The sequence below is a fragment of the Rana temporaria genome, chromosome 2 (genome assembly GCF_905171775.1).
Source record: "Rana temporaria chromosome 2, aRanTem1.1, whole genome shotgun sequence".
Taxonomy (NCBI): domain Eukaryota; kingdom Metazoa; phylum Chordata; class Amphibia; order Anura; family Ranidae; genus Rana; species Rana temporaria.
In genome coordinates, this window is record NC_053490.1 from 26,412,297 (window position 1) to 26,426,939 (window position 14,643).

Sequence of the window (14,643 nt, forward strand, 5' to 3'; positions counted from 1 at the left end):
GTGGCGACAATTGAGGGGCACAGTGGCTGCGTTTGATGGCATGGCACAGTGGTGACAATTGATGGCATGGCACAGTGGCTGTGTTGGATGTCATAGCACAGTGGCTGCATTTAATGGCATTGCACAGTGAATGCGTTTTATGGCATGGCACAGTGACTGCGTTTGATGGCATGGCACAGTGACTGCGTTTGATGGCATGGCACAGTGACTGCGTTTGATGGCATAGTGACTGCGTTTGATGGGCACAGTAAGGCTGTTTTTTTTTTTTTTTCGTTTGCGCCCCGCCAAAAATGTTGAGCACCAGCCGCCACTGTTTACAACCCTGTGGCAATTTATGGTTTCAAAACTACTGGTTTATAGTGCAGATGATGAAGTCATTGTTCTAAATTCCAATAAAAACATATTTATTAGAGTCACAACAAGCTAGAAGCACACAGAAGCTTCCAAAGTATGACTATTCCTCATAAAACCACGTAATAAAATTCCCACCTCTAACGTATCACCCATTTCAATGGAATTTCCACCCTCCCACTCTGGATGAAGAGAGGAGCCAGTAAACATCAAACAATTCAATTATATGAAAGCCCAATCACTAAAATATCATGTAAACTATTGCATGTTAAAGGGTCACTAAAGGAAAAAGTTTTTTTAGCTGAAATGACTGTTTACAGGGCATAGAGACATAATAGTTAACTGATTCCTTTTAAAAATGATTAAAAATAGATAAAAAAACAATCATATAATGTGCCTGCAGTGTAGTTTCGTTTTTGCTGTTGTTTCCTGGTTCTCTGATGTACAGAGAGCCACTAGAGGGCAGTCAGCCAATAGAGAGCAGTGATACTTTGTCTAAAACTCCTCAGCACCAATCCAGTTTCATTTTACACACAGTAATCACACCTCTTTGATTAGTGACCACCGTGAGAAATCTCCCAGTACTGTGGTTATCAGGAAACAGGCAACCAGGATGTGTCCAGAACAGAGAGGAATTACAGCAACATCAAAGCAAAAACGAACAATGAGGACATGAAACCAGGACTGCAGTAAGGTAAAGGAAGCTATTTAGCTAAAAAAAAAAATTCCTTTAGTGACCCTTTAATGTAATCCCAAAAATCCTTTTTATTATTTTTATCAACTTTTATTAACCACTTCAATACCAGGCACTTAGACACCTTCCTGCCCAGGCCAATTTTCAACTTTCTGCGCTGTCGCAATTTGAATGACAATTGCACGGTCATGCTACACTGTACCCAAACAAATTTTTTATCATTTTGCTCCCACAAATAGAGCTTTCTTTTGGCGGTATTTGATTTGCGTTTTTTTTTTTTTTTGCGCAACAAATAAAAAAAGACCGAACATTTAAAAAAAAAAAAAGTTTTTCTTTGTTTCTGTTATTTTTTTTTGTAAATAAGCACGTGTTCTTCTTTAATGACGAACACTGATATGGCTGCACTGACGGGCACTGATAAGGCGGTACTGATAGGCACTAATAAGGTGGCCCCAATGAGGTGGCACTGATGGGCACTGATGATGGGCACTGATAGGTGGCACTGGTATGCAGCACTGATGAGCACTTATAGTCGGCACTGATGGGTACTTATGGGTGGCACTGATGGGTACTTATGGGTGGCACTGATAGGTGGCATGGATGGGGACTGATGGTCACTGATAGGTGGATACTGATGGGCATGGATGGGCACTGATAGGTGGCACTGATTTACACTGATGGGTGGCACCGATGACACTTATGGGTGGCATTGCTGGTCATCACTAATTTTATTTGTGCCATAATGGTGCCAGTTAGTGCCCATTTTTGGGCACTGATTGGCATATGTTGGGCATACATTTGCACATATGGATGGCCATGGGGGAATTACCTGGCCAGCCACACGTTAGGGGCTTCCCTGGTGGTTCTGGCGGCTTTCCAGGGTGGTTCAGTGTGGGCATCCGAGGGGGGGATGTGCTGATAAACAATCAGCGCAGACCCCCCCTGTCAGCAGAGCCACCGATAGGCTCTCCTCTACTTGCGTCTGTCAGACGCGAGTGAGGAAGAGCCATCAACGGCTCTTCCTGTTTACATCATTATCAGCCGTGATTGGACATGGCTGATCATGTGGTAAAGAGCCTCCGTCGGAGGTTCTTTACCGAGATCGGTGTAGCGGTGTGTCAGACTGACACACTGCAGCACCGATCGCCGTGATGCATGCCCTCACGGGCGCGCGGCGGCTGTTATCCTGCTGGACGTCATATGATGTCCAGTCAGGATAACGCAACCACCGTCTGCCCGTCATTTTGTTATAGGCCGGTCGGTAAGTCGTTATAATAATACCTGGTGATCCTTCCATGAAGGTCCTTGTTTAACCACTTGAGACCCGCGCTATTGACAAAAGACGTCAACATCGCGGTTCTCAGGTGCCAAGTGGACGTCTTTGGACGTCGTTTGAAATGCATTACCCGCGGCGGGTAACCACTGTGCCGCCGCATCGATGGGGACCCGATGCGTGTACCTGGCGGCCGCGATGTCCGCCGGGTACACGCGATCGTCGGGAACACAGCCGGTAAACAGCAGTGACGTGGAGCTCTGTGTGTAAACACAGAGCTCCACGTGCTGTTAGAGGAGAGGAGACCGATCTGTGTCTCTTGTACATAGGGACACAGCATCGGTCACCTCCCCCAGTCACCCCCCCCTCCCCCCACACAGTTAGAACACACCCAGGCTACACATTTAACCCCTTCCTCACCCCCTAGTGTTAACCCCTTACCTGCCAGTCACATTTATACAGTAATTAGTGCATTTTTATAGCACTGATCGCTGTATAAATGTGAATGGTCCCAAATGTGTGTCGAAAGTGTCCTATACGTTCGCCGCAATATTGCAGTCCCAATAAAAAATCGCAGATCGCCGCCATTACTAGTAAAAAAAAATAATGAAAAAAAAACAGAATTCTGTTCCCCATTTTGTAGGCGCTATAACTTTTGCGCAAATCAGTCGCTTATTGCAATTTTTTTTTTCCTTACAAAAATACGTCGAAAAATACGTATCGGCCTTAAGTGACAAAAAAATAGTTTTTTTAAAAAAAAAAATGGGAGATTTATTATAGCAACAAGTAAAAAAAAAATATATATTTTTTTAAATTGTCGCTCTTTTTTTGTTTATAGCGCAAAAAATAAAAACCGCAGAGGTGATCAAATACCACCAAAATAAATCTCTATTTGTGGGGAAAAAAAGGACGTCAATTGTGTTTGGGAGCCACGTCGCACGACCGCGCAAATGTCAGTTAAAGCGACGCAGTGCCGGAAGCTGAAATTTCGCCTGGGAACGAAGGGGGTTTATGTGCCCAGTAAGCAAGTGGTTAATCAATTTCTGTTATAGGGTGACCACACTCTCTCCATGTCTCTCAGTTGTTGTCACCCTGTCACAAAGGCTTTTGATAGAGGCTACAAGTGGCCATTAGAACAGTACGCAGGCATAGTCCACCCTTGTGACCATCTGGTGACACGCTCTGACAAATTCCAACACTGGAGTACATGTAGAGAGGAAGTATTTGGAATGGGGCTGCAGGAGTACAGAAGTAATGAGATGCAACAAAGGATAAAAAGGTAAAAACAGTAAAAAAGGCAATTACGCATGGGCACAGTGAGGCATGGACACAGTGAGGCATGGACACAGTGAGGCATGGGCACAGTGAGGCATGCACATGGACACAGTGAGGCAAATTGAGGCACAGTGAGGCATGCAAATGGACAACCTAGGCTTATACTCGAGTCAATACGTTTTCCCATTTTTTTTGTGGTAAAATTAGGTGCCTCGGCTTATATTCGGGTCGGCTTATACTCGAGTATATACAGTATTTATAACTAAATGGCATCCAGTTAGGGTGTACTCTACTTTTAAAGACATTACCCTTCAGTAGTAGCAAGCAGTGGGCTCTGATAAATAGTCACTTTAAGCCCTTAAAATGAATTCAGGAACAGATCGGTGAAGAACAACAACAGGTGACAGTGGGGTGGATTCAGTAAGCAATTGCGTCTGCGTAACCATAGTTACGCAGCGCAATTGCTTAGTTGCGCCGGCGTAACGACTTTTCTGTATTCAGAAAGCTCGTTACGCCGACTGCAGCCTAAGATATGACTGGCATAAGGCTCTTATGCCGTGGTATCGTAGGCTGCATTCTTACGATGGCCGCTAGGTGGTGTTCCCGTAGTGGTCAGCGTAGAGTATGCAAATTGCATACTAACGCCGATTCACAACCCTACGCGCGCCCTGCGTACGCATTTTACGTTGTTTGCGTTCGTCGGGTTCCGCGTAAGGCTGCTCCTGCTATTAGCAGGGACAGCCAATGCTAAGTATACCCGTCGTTCCCGCGTCGCAATGTTTGAAAATGACGTTGTTTGCGTAAGTGAATCGTGAATGGCGCTGGACGCCATTTACGTTCACGTTAAAGCAAATGACGTCCTTGCGACGTCATTTGCCGCAATGCATGTCGGGAAAGTTTCCCGACGGAGCATGCGCACTACGTTCGGCGTGGGAACGCGCCTAATTTAAATGATCCACGCCCCCTACGGGATCATTTAAATTACGCACGCTTACGCCGGCCATTTTTAAGGAGCGCCCGCGCAAATTACGTAGCTACTGCTTCATGAATGAAGCGTAGCGCAGGTAAATTACGGAGGCGCAGCGTTAAAACGGTACGCTGCGCCTCCGTAAGAGGGCGCAAGTCGTACCTGAATCCACCCCAATGTGAACAGTGCTGATACCGGGAAGGAAGGCTGTGTTGTAAGACAGTCCCTACAATTTATCCTCATTATACTTCGCCACACCTGTCAATCATGTCGCAGTTCCACCAACACACAACTTACTCTGATTTTTAATATAATTCAAATTCCATTTCCCTCTCCGTGCTGAAAGTGTGACATTTGCCTGGCATTAGCACAGCCATAACAGTCTACATGAGGCAGCTCTGTGTATTATCACCGAGCTCTGCAGCCGCATGGTCTGCCAGATCCACGCCATTGCATTTCCTATAGCACAGGGCTCAGTTCAGCTTAATGCTTTGACTGGCTTAGTTCAACAAAGTCATTATTCTGTTCAGTTCCGATATCAGTCAACTCCGATCAATAGTCACAGAGGGAGACAGTAAATGATACCAGAAAAAAAGGACCATGAAAGGGAAGGAAAAAGAAGAATGAAAGAGGATAAGGAGAGTGCAAACAGAGGTGAGATGGAGAGTAGGGAGGGAGAGAGGAGGAGAGTGGAGAGAAGACCAAGAGAAGGAGAGAGTGAGAGAGGAGCAAAAGAGAGCCAGGACGAAGAGAGGGATGTGATAGAAAGGTGTGATGGGGAGATGGAAAGGAAAGCTTGGGGTAAGAGGGGAAGGGAAAGAAGACGAAAGGTAAAGGACATGATAGAGATGAGGGGGAGATGGAAGGGAAGGCTTGGGGTAAAAGGGAGAGAGAGATAGAAGATGAGAGGTAAAGGACATGATAGGTGTGGAGGGAGAGATGAAAGGTAAGGCTTGGGGTAAGAGGGGAAGGGAAAGAAGACGAAAGGTAAAGGACATGATAGAGAAGTGTGGAGGGGGAGATGGAAGGGAAGGCTTGGGGGAAAAGGGAGAGAGACGATGAGGGGTAAACACATGATATGTGTGGAGGGAAAGATGAAAGGTAGGACTTTGTGTACAAGAGAGAGAAAACCAGAGAGAGAGAGAAAGGACAAGATAGAGGGGTATGGATGGGGAGATGGAAAGGAAGGCTTTGGGTATAAGACCAAGGAAACCAGAGAGTGGGAAATGACATGATAGAGAGGTGTGGAGGGGGAGATGGAAGGGAAGGCTTGGGGTAAAAGGGAGAGAGAGCGAGAAGAATAGGGGTAAATGACGAAAGGTAAAGGACATGATAGAGAGGTGTGGAGGGGGAGATGGAAGGGAAGGCTTGGGGGAAAAGGGAGAGAGAAGATGAGGGGTAAAGGACATGATAGGTGTGGAAGGGAGAGATGAAAGGTAGGACTTTGTGTATAAGAGAGAGAAAACCAGAGAGAGAGAGAAAGGACAAGATAGAGAGGTATGGATGGGGAGATGGAAAGGAAGGCTTTGGGTATAAGACCGAGGAAACCAGAGAGTGGGAAAGGACATGATAGAGAGGTGTGGAGGGGGAGATGGAAGGTAAGGCTTGGGGTAAAAGGGAGAGAGAGCGAGAAGATTAGGGGTAAATGACATGATAGGTGAGGAGGGAGAGATGAAAGGGAAAGCTTTGGGTATAAGAGAAAGGAAATCAGAGGTGTGGGGTGGGGGAGGGGGGGGGGGGGGTTGAAGGCTTGGGGTAAGAGGAGAGGGAGAGAGAGGAAAAAAGAGATAAAGGAAATAATTGAGGTGTGGAAGGGGAAATGAAAGGGAGGCTTGAGGTAAGATAGAAGGAAAGGCGATAAGAGATGGAAAGGACATGATGGGGAGGTATCAAGAAGAGATAAAAGAGAAGACTTGTGGTAAGAAAAAAAAGACAAGAGATGAAAAAAAAAAACACCATAGAGAGGTGTGGATGAGAAGATCGAAGGGAAGGTTTTGGGTAAGAGAGTAGGAGAGAAGACAAGAGATAGAAAAAGAACACCATAGAGAGGTGAGGATGAGGAGATGGAAGAGAAGGCTTGGGGTAAGAGAGTGGAAGAAAAGAGAAGAGATAGAAAAAGAACATCATAGGGAGGAGAGGATAAGGAGATGGAAGGGAAGGCTTAGGGCAAGGGAGTTGGAGGGAAGACAAGAGATAGAAAAGGGACATAATAGAGAGATGTAAAGAGAGAGAGAGGAGACCAGCGAGAAGGCTTGGGGTAAAAGGGAGAGAGAGAGAGAAAATGAGGGGTAAATGACATGATAGGTGAGGAGGGAGAGATGAAAGGGAAAGCTTTGGGTATAAGAGAAAGGAAATCGGTGGGGGGGGGGGTGGGGGGTGGAAGGCTTGGGGTAAGAGGAAGGAGAGAGAGAGAGAGAGAGAGAGAGAGAGAGAGAGAGAGAGAGAGAGAGGAAAAAGAACGCCATAGAGAGGTGAGGATGAGGAGATGGAAGAGAAGGCTTGGGGTAAGAGAGTGGAAAAAAAGACAAGAGATAGAAAAAGAACATCATAGGGAGGTGAGGATAAGGAGATGGAAGGGAAGGCTTAGGGCAAGGGAGTTGGAGGGAAGACAAGAGATAGAAAAGGGACATGATAGAGAGATGTAAAGAGAGAGAGAGAGAGAGAGAGAGAGAGGAGACCAGAGAGAAGGAAAGGACATTTCAGAGAAATGTGGAGGGGAGATGGAAGGGAAGGCTTGGGTAAGAGAGGGAAAAATGACGATAGGGAAATGACATGATACAGAGGTGTAGAGGGGGAGATGGAAGGGAAGAATTGGGGTAAGAGAGTGAGAGAGTAGACCAGAGGTAAAGAAAATTGATAGGTATGGAAGGTAAAATCGAAGGAAGGCTTGTGGTAACATAGAAGGACGGGAGACAAGGGAGAAGGAAAGGACATGATGGCGATGCATCAAGGGGAGATAAAAGGTAAGGCTTGGGGTAAGAAAAAGAGAAGACAAAAAAAAAATTGAAAAAGGACATCATAGAGAGGTGAGGATGAAGAAATAAATGGAAGGGAAGGCTTCAGGTACGAGAGAACGGGGGAAGACAAGAAAAGGGGAATTAAGATGATGGAAAATTGACGAGGCCAGATGGAAGGGAAGACTTAAAATAAAGAAAATAAAGAAAAGACAGGAAATAGAAAAAGGACATGATAGAGAGATGTGGAAAAGTAGATGGAAGGGAAGGCTTGGGGTAAGAGAGAAGGAGATAAGAAAAAAGGTAAAGCACAATAGGAAGGTGTAGAATGGGAGATGGACGGGAAGGCTTGGGGTAAGAGAGAAGGAGCTAAGAAAAAAGGTAAAGCACAATAGAGAGGTGTAGAATGGGAGATGGACGGGAATGCTTGGGGTAAGAGAGAAGGAGATAAGAAAAAAGGTAAAGCACAATAGAGAGGTGTAGAATGGGAGATGGACGGGAAGGCTTGGGGTAAGAGAGAAGGAGATAAGAAAAAAGGTAAAGCACAATAGAGAGGTGTAGAATGGGAGATGGACGGGAATGCTTGGGGTAAGAGAGAAGGAGATAAGAAAAAAGGTAAAGCACAATAGAGAGGTGTAGAATGGGAGATGGACGGGAAGGCTTGGGGTAAGAGAGAAAAAGATAAGAAAAAAGGTAAAGCACAATAGAAAGGTGTAGAATGGGAGATGGACGGGAAGGCTTGGGGTAAGAGAGAAGGAGATAAGAAAAAAGGTAAAGCACAATAGAGAGGTGTAGAATGGGAGATGGACGGGAATGCTTGGGGTAAGAGAGAAGGAGATAAGAAAAAAGGTAAAGCACAATAGGAAGGTGTAGAATGGGAGATGGACGGGAATGCTTGGGGTAAGAGAGAAGGAGATAAGAAAAAAGGTAAAGCACAATAGAGAGGTGTAGAATGGGAGATGGACGGGAAGGCTTGGGGTAAGAGAGAAGGAGATAAGAAAAAAGGTAAAGCACAATAGAGAGGTGTAGAATGGGAGATGGACGGGAATGCTTGGGGTAAGAGAGAAGGAGCTAAGAAAAAAGGTAAAGCACAATAGAGAGGTGTAGAATGGGAGATGGACGGGAATGCTTGGGGTAAGAGAGAAGGAGATAAGAAAAAAGGTAAAGCACAATAGAGAGGTGTAGAATGGGAGATGGACGGGAAGGCTTGGGGTAAGAGAGAAGGAGATAAGAAAAAAGGTAAAGCACAATAGAGAGGTGTAGAATGGGAGATGGACGGGAATGCTTGGGGTAAGAGAGAAGGAGATAAGAAAAAAGGTAAAGCACAATAGAGAGGTGTAGAATGGGAGATGGACGGGAAGGCTTGGGGTAAGAGAGAAAAAGATAAGAAAAAAGGTAAAGCACAATAGAAAGGTGTAGAATGGGAGATGGACGGGAAGGCTTGGGGTAAGAGAGAAGGAGATAAGAAAAAAGGTAAAGCACAATAGAGAGGTGTAGAATGGGAGATGGATGGGAAAGCTTGGGGTAAGAGAGAAGGAGATAAGAAAAAAGGTAAAGCACAATAGAGAGGTGTAGAATGGGAGATGGACGGGAAAGCTTGGGGTAAGAGAGAAGGAGATAAGAAAAAAGGTAAAGCACAATAGAGAGGTGTAGAATGGGAGATGGACGGGAAGGCTTGGGGTAAGAGAGAAGGAGATAAGAAAAAAAAGTAAAGCACAATAGAGAGGTGTAGAATGGGAGATGGAAGGGAAGGCTTGGGGTAAGAGAGAAGGAGAGAAGAAAAAAGGTAAAGCACAATAGAGAGGTGTAGAATGGGAGATGGAAGGGAAGGCTTGGGGTAAGAGAAAAGAATATAAGAAAAAAGGTAAAGCACAATAGAGAGGTGTAGAATGGGAGATGGAAGGGAAGGCTTGGGGTAAGAGAGAAGGAGATAAGAAAAAAGGTAAAGAACAATAGAGAGGTGTAGAATGGGAGATGGACGGGAAGGCTTGGGGTAAGAGAGAAGGTGAGAAGACAAGAAAAGGTGAAAGAACATGATAGAGAGTTGTTTAGGGGAGATAAAAGGGAAGACTTGGGGTAAAACAAGAAATAGAAAGAGGACATGAAAGAGAGGTGTGGAAGGGTAAGTAGACGGGGAGATTTGGGGAAAGAGAGAGAGGGAAGGCAAGGGGGACAAAGAACATGATAGAGAGGTGTGGAGGGAGAGTTAGAAGGGAAGGCTTGAGATTAGAATGAGAGAGAGAGAGATAAGAAAAAGTGAGGGAAGAGGAAGGGTAGATGGAAGAGGAGGCTTGAAGTAAGAGAGAGAGAGAGAGAGAAAAGACCGGAGAGATGAAAAGGAGAAGTGTGGAGGAGGAGTTGGAAGGGAAGGCTTGAGATTAGCATGAGAGAAAGAGAGAGAGAGAGAGAGAGAGAGAGAGAGAGAGAGAGAGAGAGAGAGAGAGAGAGAGAGGACAACGTGAGGGAAGAGGAAGGGTGGATGAAAGAGGAGGCTTGAAGTAAGAGAGAGAAAGAGAAGACCAGAGAAAGGAGAGAGACATGATAAAGAAGTGTGGGGGAGGAGTTGGAAGGGAAGGCTTGAGATTAGAACGAGAGAGAGAGGACAAGGGAGAGGGAATAAGAAAGGGAGATGGGAGGGAAGGCTTGAAGTAAGAGAGAGAGAGGAGACCAGACAGAGGAAAAGGACACGATAGCGATGTGTATAGGGGAAGATGGAAGGGAAGGTTTGAGGTTAGAGAGACAGAGAGAGAAGTCAAGGGATTGGAAAGTGGACGGGGAGATGGGAGGGAAGGTTTGAGGTTAGAGAGACAGAGACAGAAGTCAAGGGATTGGAAAGTGGACGGGGAGATCGGAGGGAAGGCTTGGGGTAGAGAGCGAGAGAGAAAGAAGACCAGGCAAGGACATGATAGAGAGGTGTGGAAGCTGGAATGGGAGGGATGAATAGGGATAAGAGACATTCAGAGACATGACAGAGAGGCGTATAAGGGGAAATGGGAAGGAAGGCTTGGGGTGAGAGACAGAATGAGATAGGAAACACAAGGGGAAGGACAAGATGGGGAGGTGAGAAAGCTATAAAAAAAAGAGAGGAGGCAAGAGAGACATGAAAGGAAATAACTGAAAGAGAGACATGAGACTGATAGTGGAGCTTGAGCTGAGAGAGAGAAATAAAGAACAGGATCGTGGTGAGACAGAGGCAGAAGGACATAGAAGGGGGACGTTGGGGTTAAAGAGACAGCATGAGAGAAAGGGGTGGATGAGAGAGGAAAGAGGGATGTGGGGAGGCTTGGGATGAGAGAGAGATAAAGGAAGAGGAAACGAGCGAGAGAGAGGAAAAGGACATGACAAAGAGAGAAGGTACAGAAGGGAGAGGAAGAAGAGATACTTTAGTGGGGAGAGATATATTAAAAAAGAGCGAGGGAAAGAGGGGTAGGTTGTGCATGGGGAACATTGGAAAGGGGGGGGGGGAACGGAGAGTAGAGAGAAGATGGGTGGATAACAGATAGGTGCTCATTCATAGACATTCACATGGTGTTTGTTGATAAGGCTACATCAACTTACAAAGATCAGTTAATACTCCTTTCTATATGAATATATCAGGTCTCATCCAATACTAAAGCACGTGCACAACCTATGGGTCAATCCAACCCTATGCGGAGCCCCATAGCCTAATGTCTGAGGGGAGGGAAACAACGACCGCAAACGACTTTTCATGAGTGCTACATCCAAAGGGAAACCGCCAACAAAATATTCCTAATTCAGAATACAACTAGCAATGGCATGCTCTGGGTGATTGGCATGCTCTGGGTGATTGGATGCTCTGGGTGATTGGATGCTATGGGTCTCGTGCACGGCTTACAATGGATGAAATGAATCGGGTCTATCTCATTAAAACTCAGAAGACTTTGGTGAGTTTTGGCGCTCAGTGAGCCGTCCCTAATAACAGAGGAGAAGGACGCCAAGAGGGAACCTTTTGTTTCTGATGAGCCGATATGTAAAAACAGCAAAACTGGTCATCAAAAACCTTCTTACATAACGCAGCCTAAGACGTGGACAACGCTAAACTGCGATCACATCCTGATATTACTTGTAGCCAGTCCTACCAGGATGATCTGTCACAAGCCGTGGTTGTAGAATGATCACACAGGTCAACAGCAATAAGTTACATAGTAAGTCAGGTTGAAAAGTGACCAAAAGGTCCATGTAGTTCAACCAATAAAAAAACAAATCTAATATATAATTATTTATATAGTTATACTATATTTTATAAAAATACTAAATAAATAAAATATTAAATATAATAAAATTATATAACTAAAATAGGTAAAAAAATTAATATAAAATAATCAAAAAAAATATATAATAAGAAAATAGCAAAAAGATTATATAAAATAATAAAAATAAAATAGAACACAATCACACAGGTCAACAACAATAAGTTACATTGAAATGTGACCAAAAGGTCCATGTAGTTCAACCAATAAAAAACAAATCTAATATATAATTATTTATATAGTTATACTATGTTTTATAAAAATACTAAATAAATAAAATATTAAATATAATAAAATTATATAACTAAAATAGGTAGAAAATAAATAATCAAACAAATATAATAAAAAAATAGGAAAAAGATTATATAAAATAATAAGACTAAAATAGAAAAAAAAAATAAAATAATACAACTAAAATAGGAAAACATAAATATAAAATAATAAATAAAATAAACAAAAAAAGTAAAAAATAAATATAAAACAATAAATAAAATAATAAAAATAAAATAGAAAAAAAAAAAAAAAAAAAAAAAAAAAAAAATAAAAAAAAAAAAAAAAAAAAAAAAAAAAAAAAAAAAAAAAAAAAAAAAAAAAAAAAATAAAAAAAAAAAAAAAAAAAAAAAAAAAAAAATAAAAAAAAAAAAAAAAAAAAAAAAAAAAAAAAAAAAAAAAAAAAAAAAAAAAAAAAAAAAAAAAAAAAAATAAAAAAAAAAAAAAAAAAAAATAAAAAAAAAAAAAAAAAAAAAAAAAAAAAAAAAAAAAAAAAAAAAAAAAAAAAAAAAAAAAAAAAATAAAAAAAAAAAAAAAAAAAAAAAAAAAAAAAAAAAAAAAAAAAAAAAAAAAAAAAAAAAAAAAAAAAAAAAAAAAAAAAAAAAAAAAATAAAAAAAAAAAAAAAAAAAAAAAAAAAAAAAAAAAAAAAAAAAAAAAAAAAAAAAAAAAAAAAAAAGAAAAAAGATTATATAAAATAATAAAAAAAATATAAAAAAAAATATAAAATAATAAAACTAAAATAGGAAAACATAAATATAAAATAATAAATAAAATAAACAAAAAATAGTAAAAAATAAATATAAAACAATAAATAAAATATAATAAAAATAAAATAGAAAAAAATTGAAAACAATAAAAATAAAATAGGAAAACATAAATATAAAATAATACATACAATAAACAAAAAATAGGAAAAAATAAACATAAAACAACAAATAAAATATAATAAAATAGAAACAAATATATAAAGTAATAAATAAAATAATAAACAAAAATATAAAATAATAATTAAAATAAACAAAAAATAGGAAACAATGTATATATAACAATAAATAAAATATATTAAAATAATAAAACTAAAATAGGAAAAAAAATTATAAAATAATAAAAATAAAATAGGAAAACATAAATACAAAATAATAAATAAAATAAACCAAAAATAGGAAAAAAATAAATATAAAACAACAAATAAAATATAATAAAATAATAAAAAAATAAAATAGGAAAATAAAGAGGAAAAAATATAAAGTAATAAATAAAATAATAAACAAAAATAGGAAAAAATAAATATAAAATAAAAAATAAAAATAAAATAGGAAAAAATAAATATAAAATAAATAAAATAATAAAATAGGAAACCTCCATTTACACAATCCAATGTCGACAGTTGGCGGCAAGTGGCAAAGAAAACCCTCTGTGCACCTAGTGGAGGTGCCTTTTGTAAAGATTTCTTTTAAAGTTGCATACATTTTATCTGCAAATGAAATATTAATATGGCTAAGCCACTTATAACCAACTGCATATGACAACAGCAGCCAAGCGAAGTTTTCCCGCACGCTTATTCGCTTGCCTGCAAAGTGTGGTAACCCCTAGTAACCTGAAATGTGCTTCCAATGGTTGGATGATAATCTGAGATCTGGTCACACAAGAGTTCTCTGTATAACCCACAACAGTGCTTACTATAACAGATAAAATATAACCATACAAAGTGCAGGATCACAATGCATGCCTGGCTGAGTGCTGGTTCATATGCACATGTGAACAGCTTGCTATTATCCTTATGGGAGAGCCAGCTCTGTGTTGAACCTTTTTGGGGGACTTTAGTTTGTTAAATAAGTGTTGTCTGCTTCTTCTTTCTTTTCTTTGGGGGGGGGGGGGGGGGGAGTACAATAGTGCCAGTATTAGCCCATTACACCCAAGCAGCCCCCAGAGTCCTATCAGTGGGGGCTCCGATTATCCCAGACACTCCGAATGATCGGATCTGTCATTGCCATGCAGTGAGAAGGGATGCTGCACATTGTTCTTATTCTTGCTGCTCATGTAATGCCCCCCACCCCCTCCAGGGAAGACCCTATCCCCCGGCAGCACTCCGATCCCCCCGCAGCACTCCGATCCCCGCACTCACCTCCAGGCTCCGGCTACACCGCGCTCCGTGCCCGGCTCCGCACTGCCAGCTCCGCGCCCATCCGCCTCACCAGTGTGATCCTCATCAGTGCTCCGCTCCCCGCCTCACATCACACAGGGGGGGTCACACAGCGCACACTCCAGGTACCGATCCTTATATCGTCCTCGTCCCCGATAAACACATCAGTGCACACACACTACCGACACTAATTGGTGCTCAGCATGGAGAGGAGAGCTCAGTCCTCCCTCCCACCCCCCTACCGACCTTCCTACCCACCTACCTACCGCCTCCCTCCCCCTACCGACCTTCCTACTACCCACCTACCTACCGCCTCCCCCCCCCCCCCGACAACTGTCACTCACCACACCTTGTATGAGGAGGGACCAGGAGGAGATCATCATCCCCATCATCATCATCATCATCATCATCATCATCATCCCTCTCCATCCATCCATCATCATC

The 14,643-nt window shown here is 41.8% G+C and overlaps 1 protein-coding gene across 5 annotated transcripts in view; it reads right to left on the minus strand.

Annotated features, from left to right (window-relative positions):
* DLG2 (discs large MAGUK scaffold protein 2) overlaps nt 1-14,643 on the minus strand; it is a 2,211,856-nt gene that overhangs the window by 378,124 nt on the left and 1,819,089 nt on the right. Inside the window, exon 1 of one of the 5 annotated variants that reach the window (XM_040339979.1) lies at nt 14,182-14,400. The exons of the other annotated variants lie outside the window; for them this stretch is intronic. The gene's annotated coding sequence lies outside the window, so the exon portion shown is untranslated. Of the gene's footprint in view, nt 1-14,181; nt 14,401-14,643 lie in introns of those variants that run through there. 5 annotated transcript variants of the gene reach the window in all.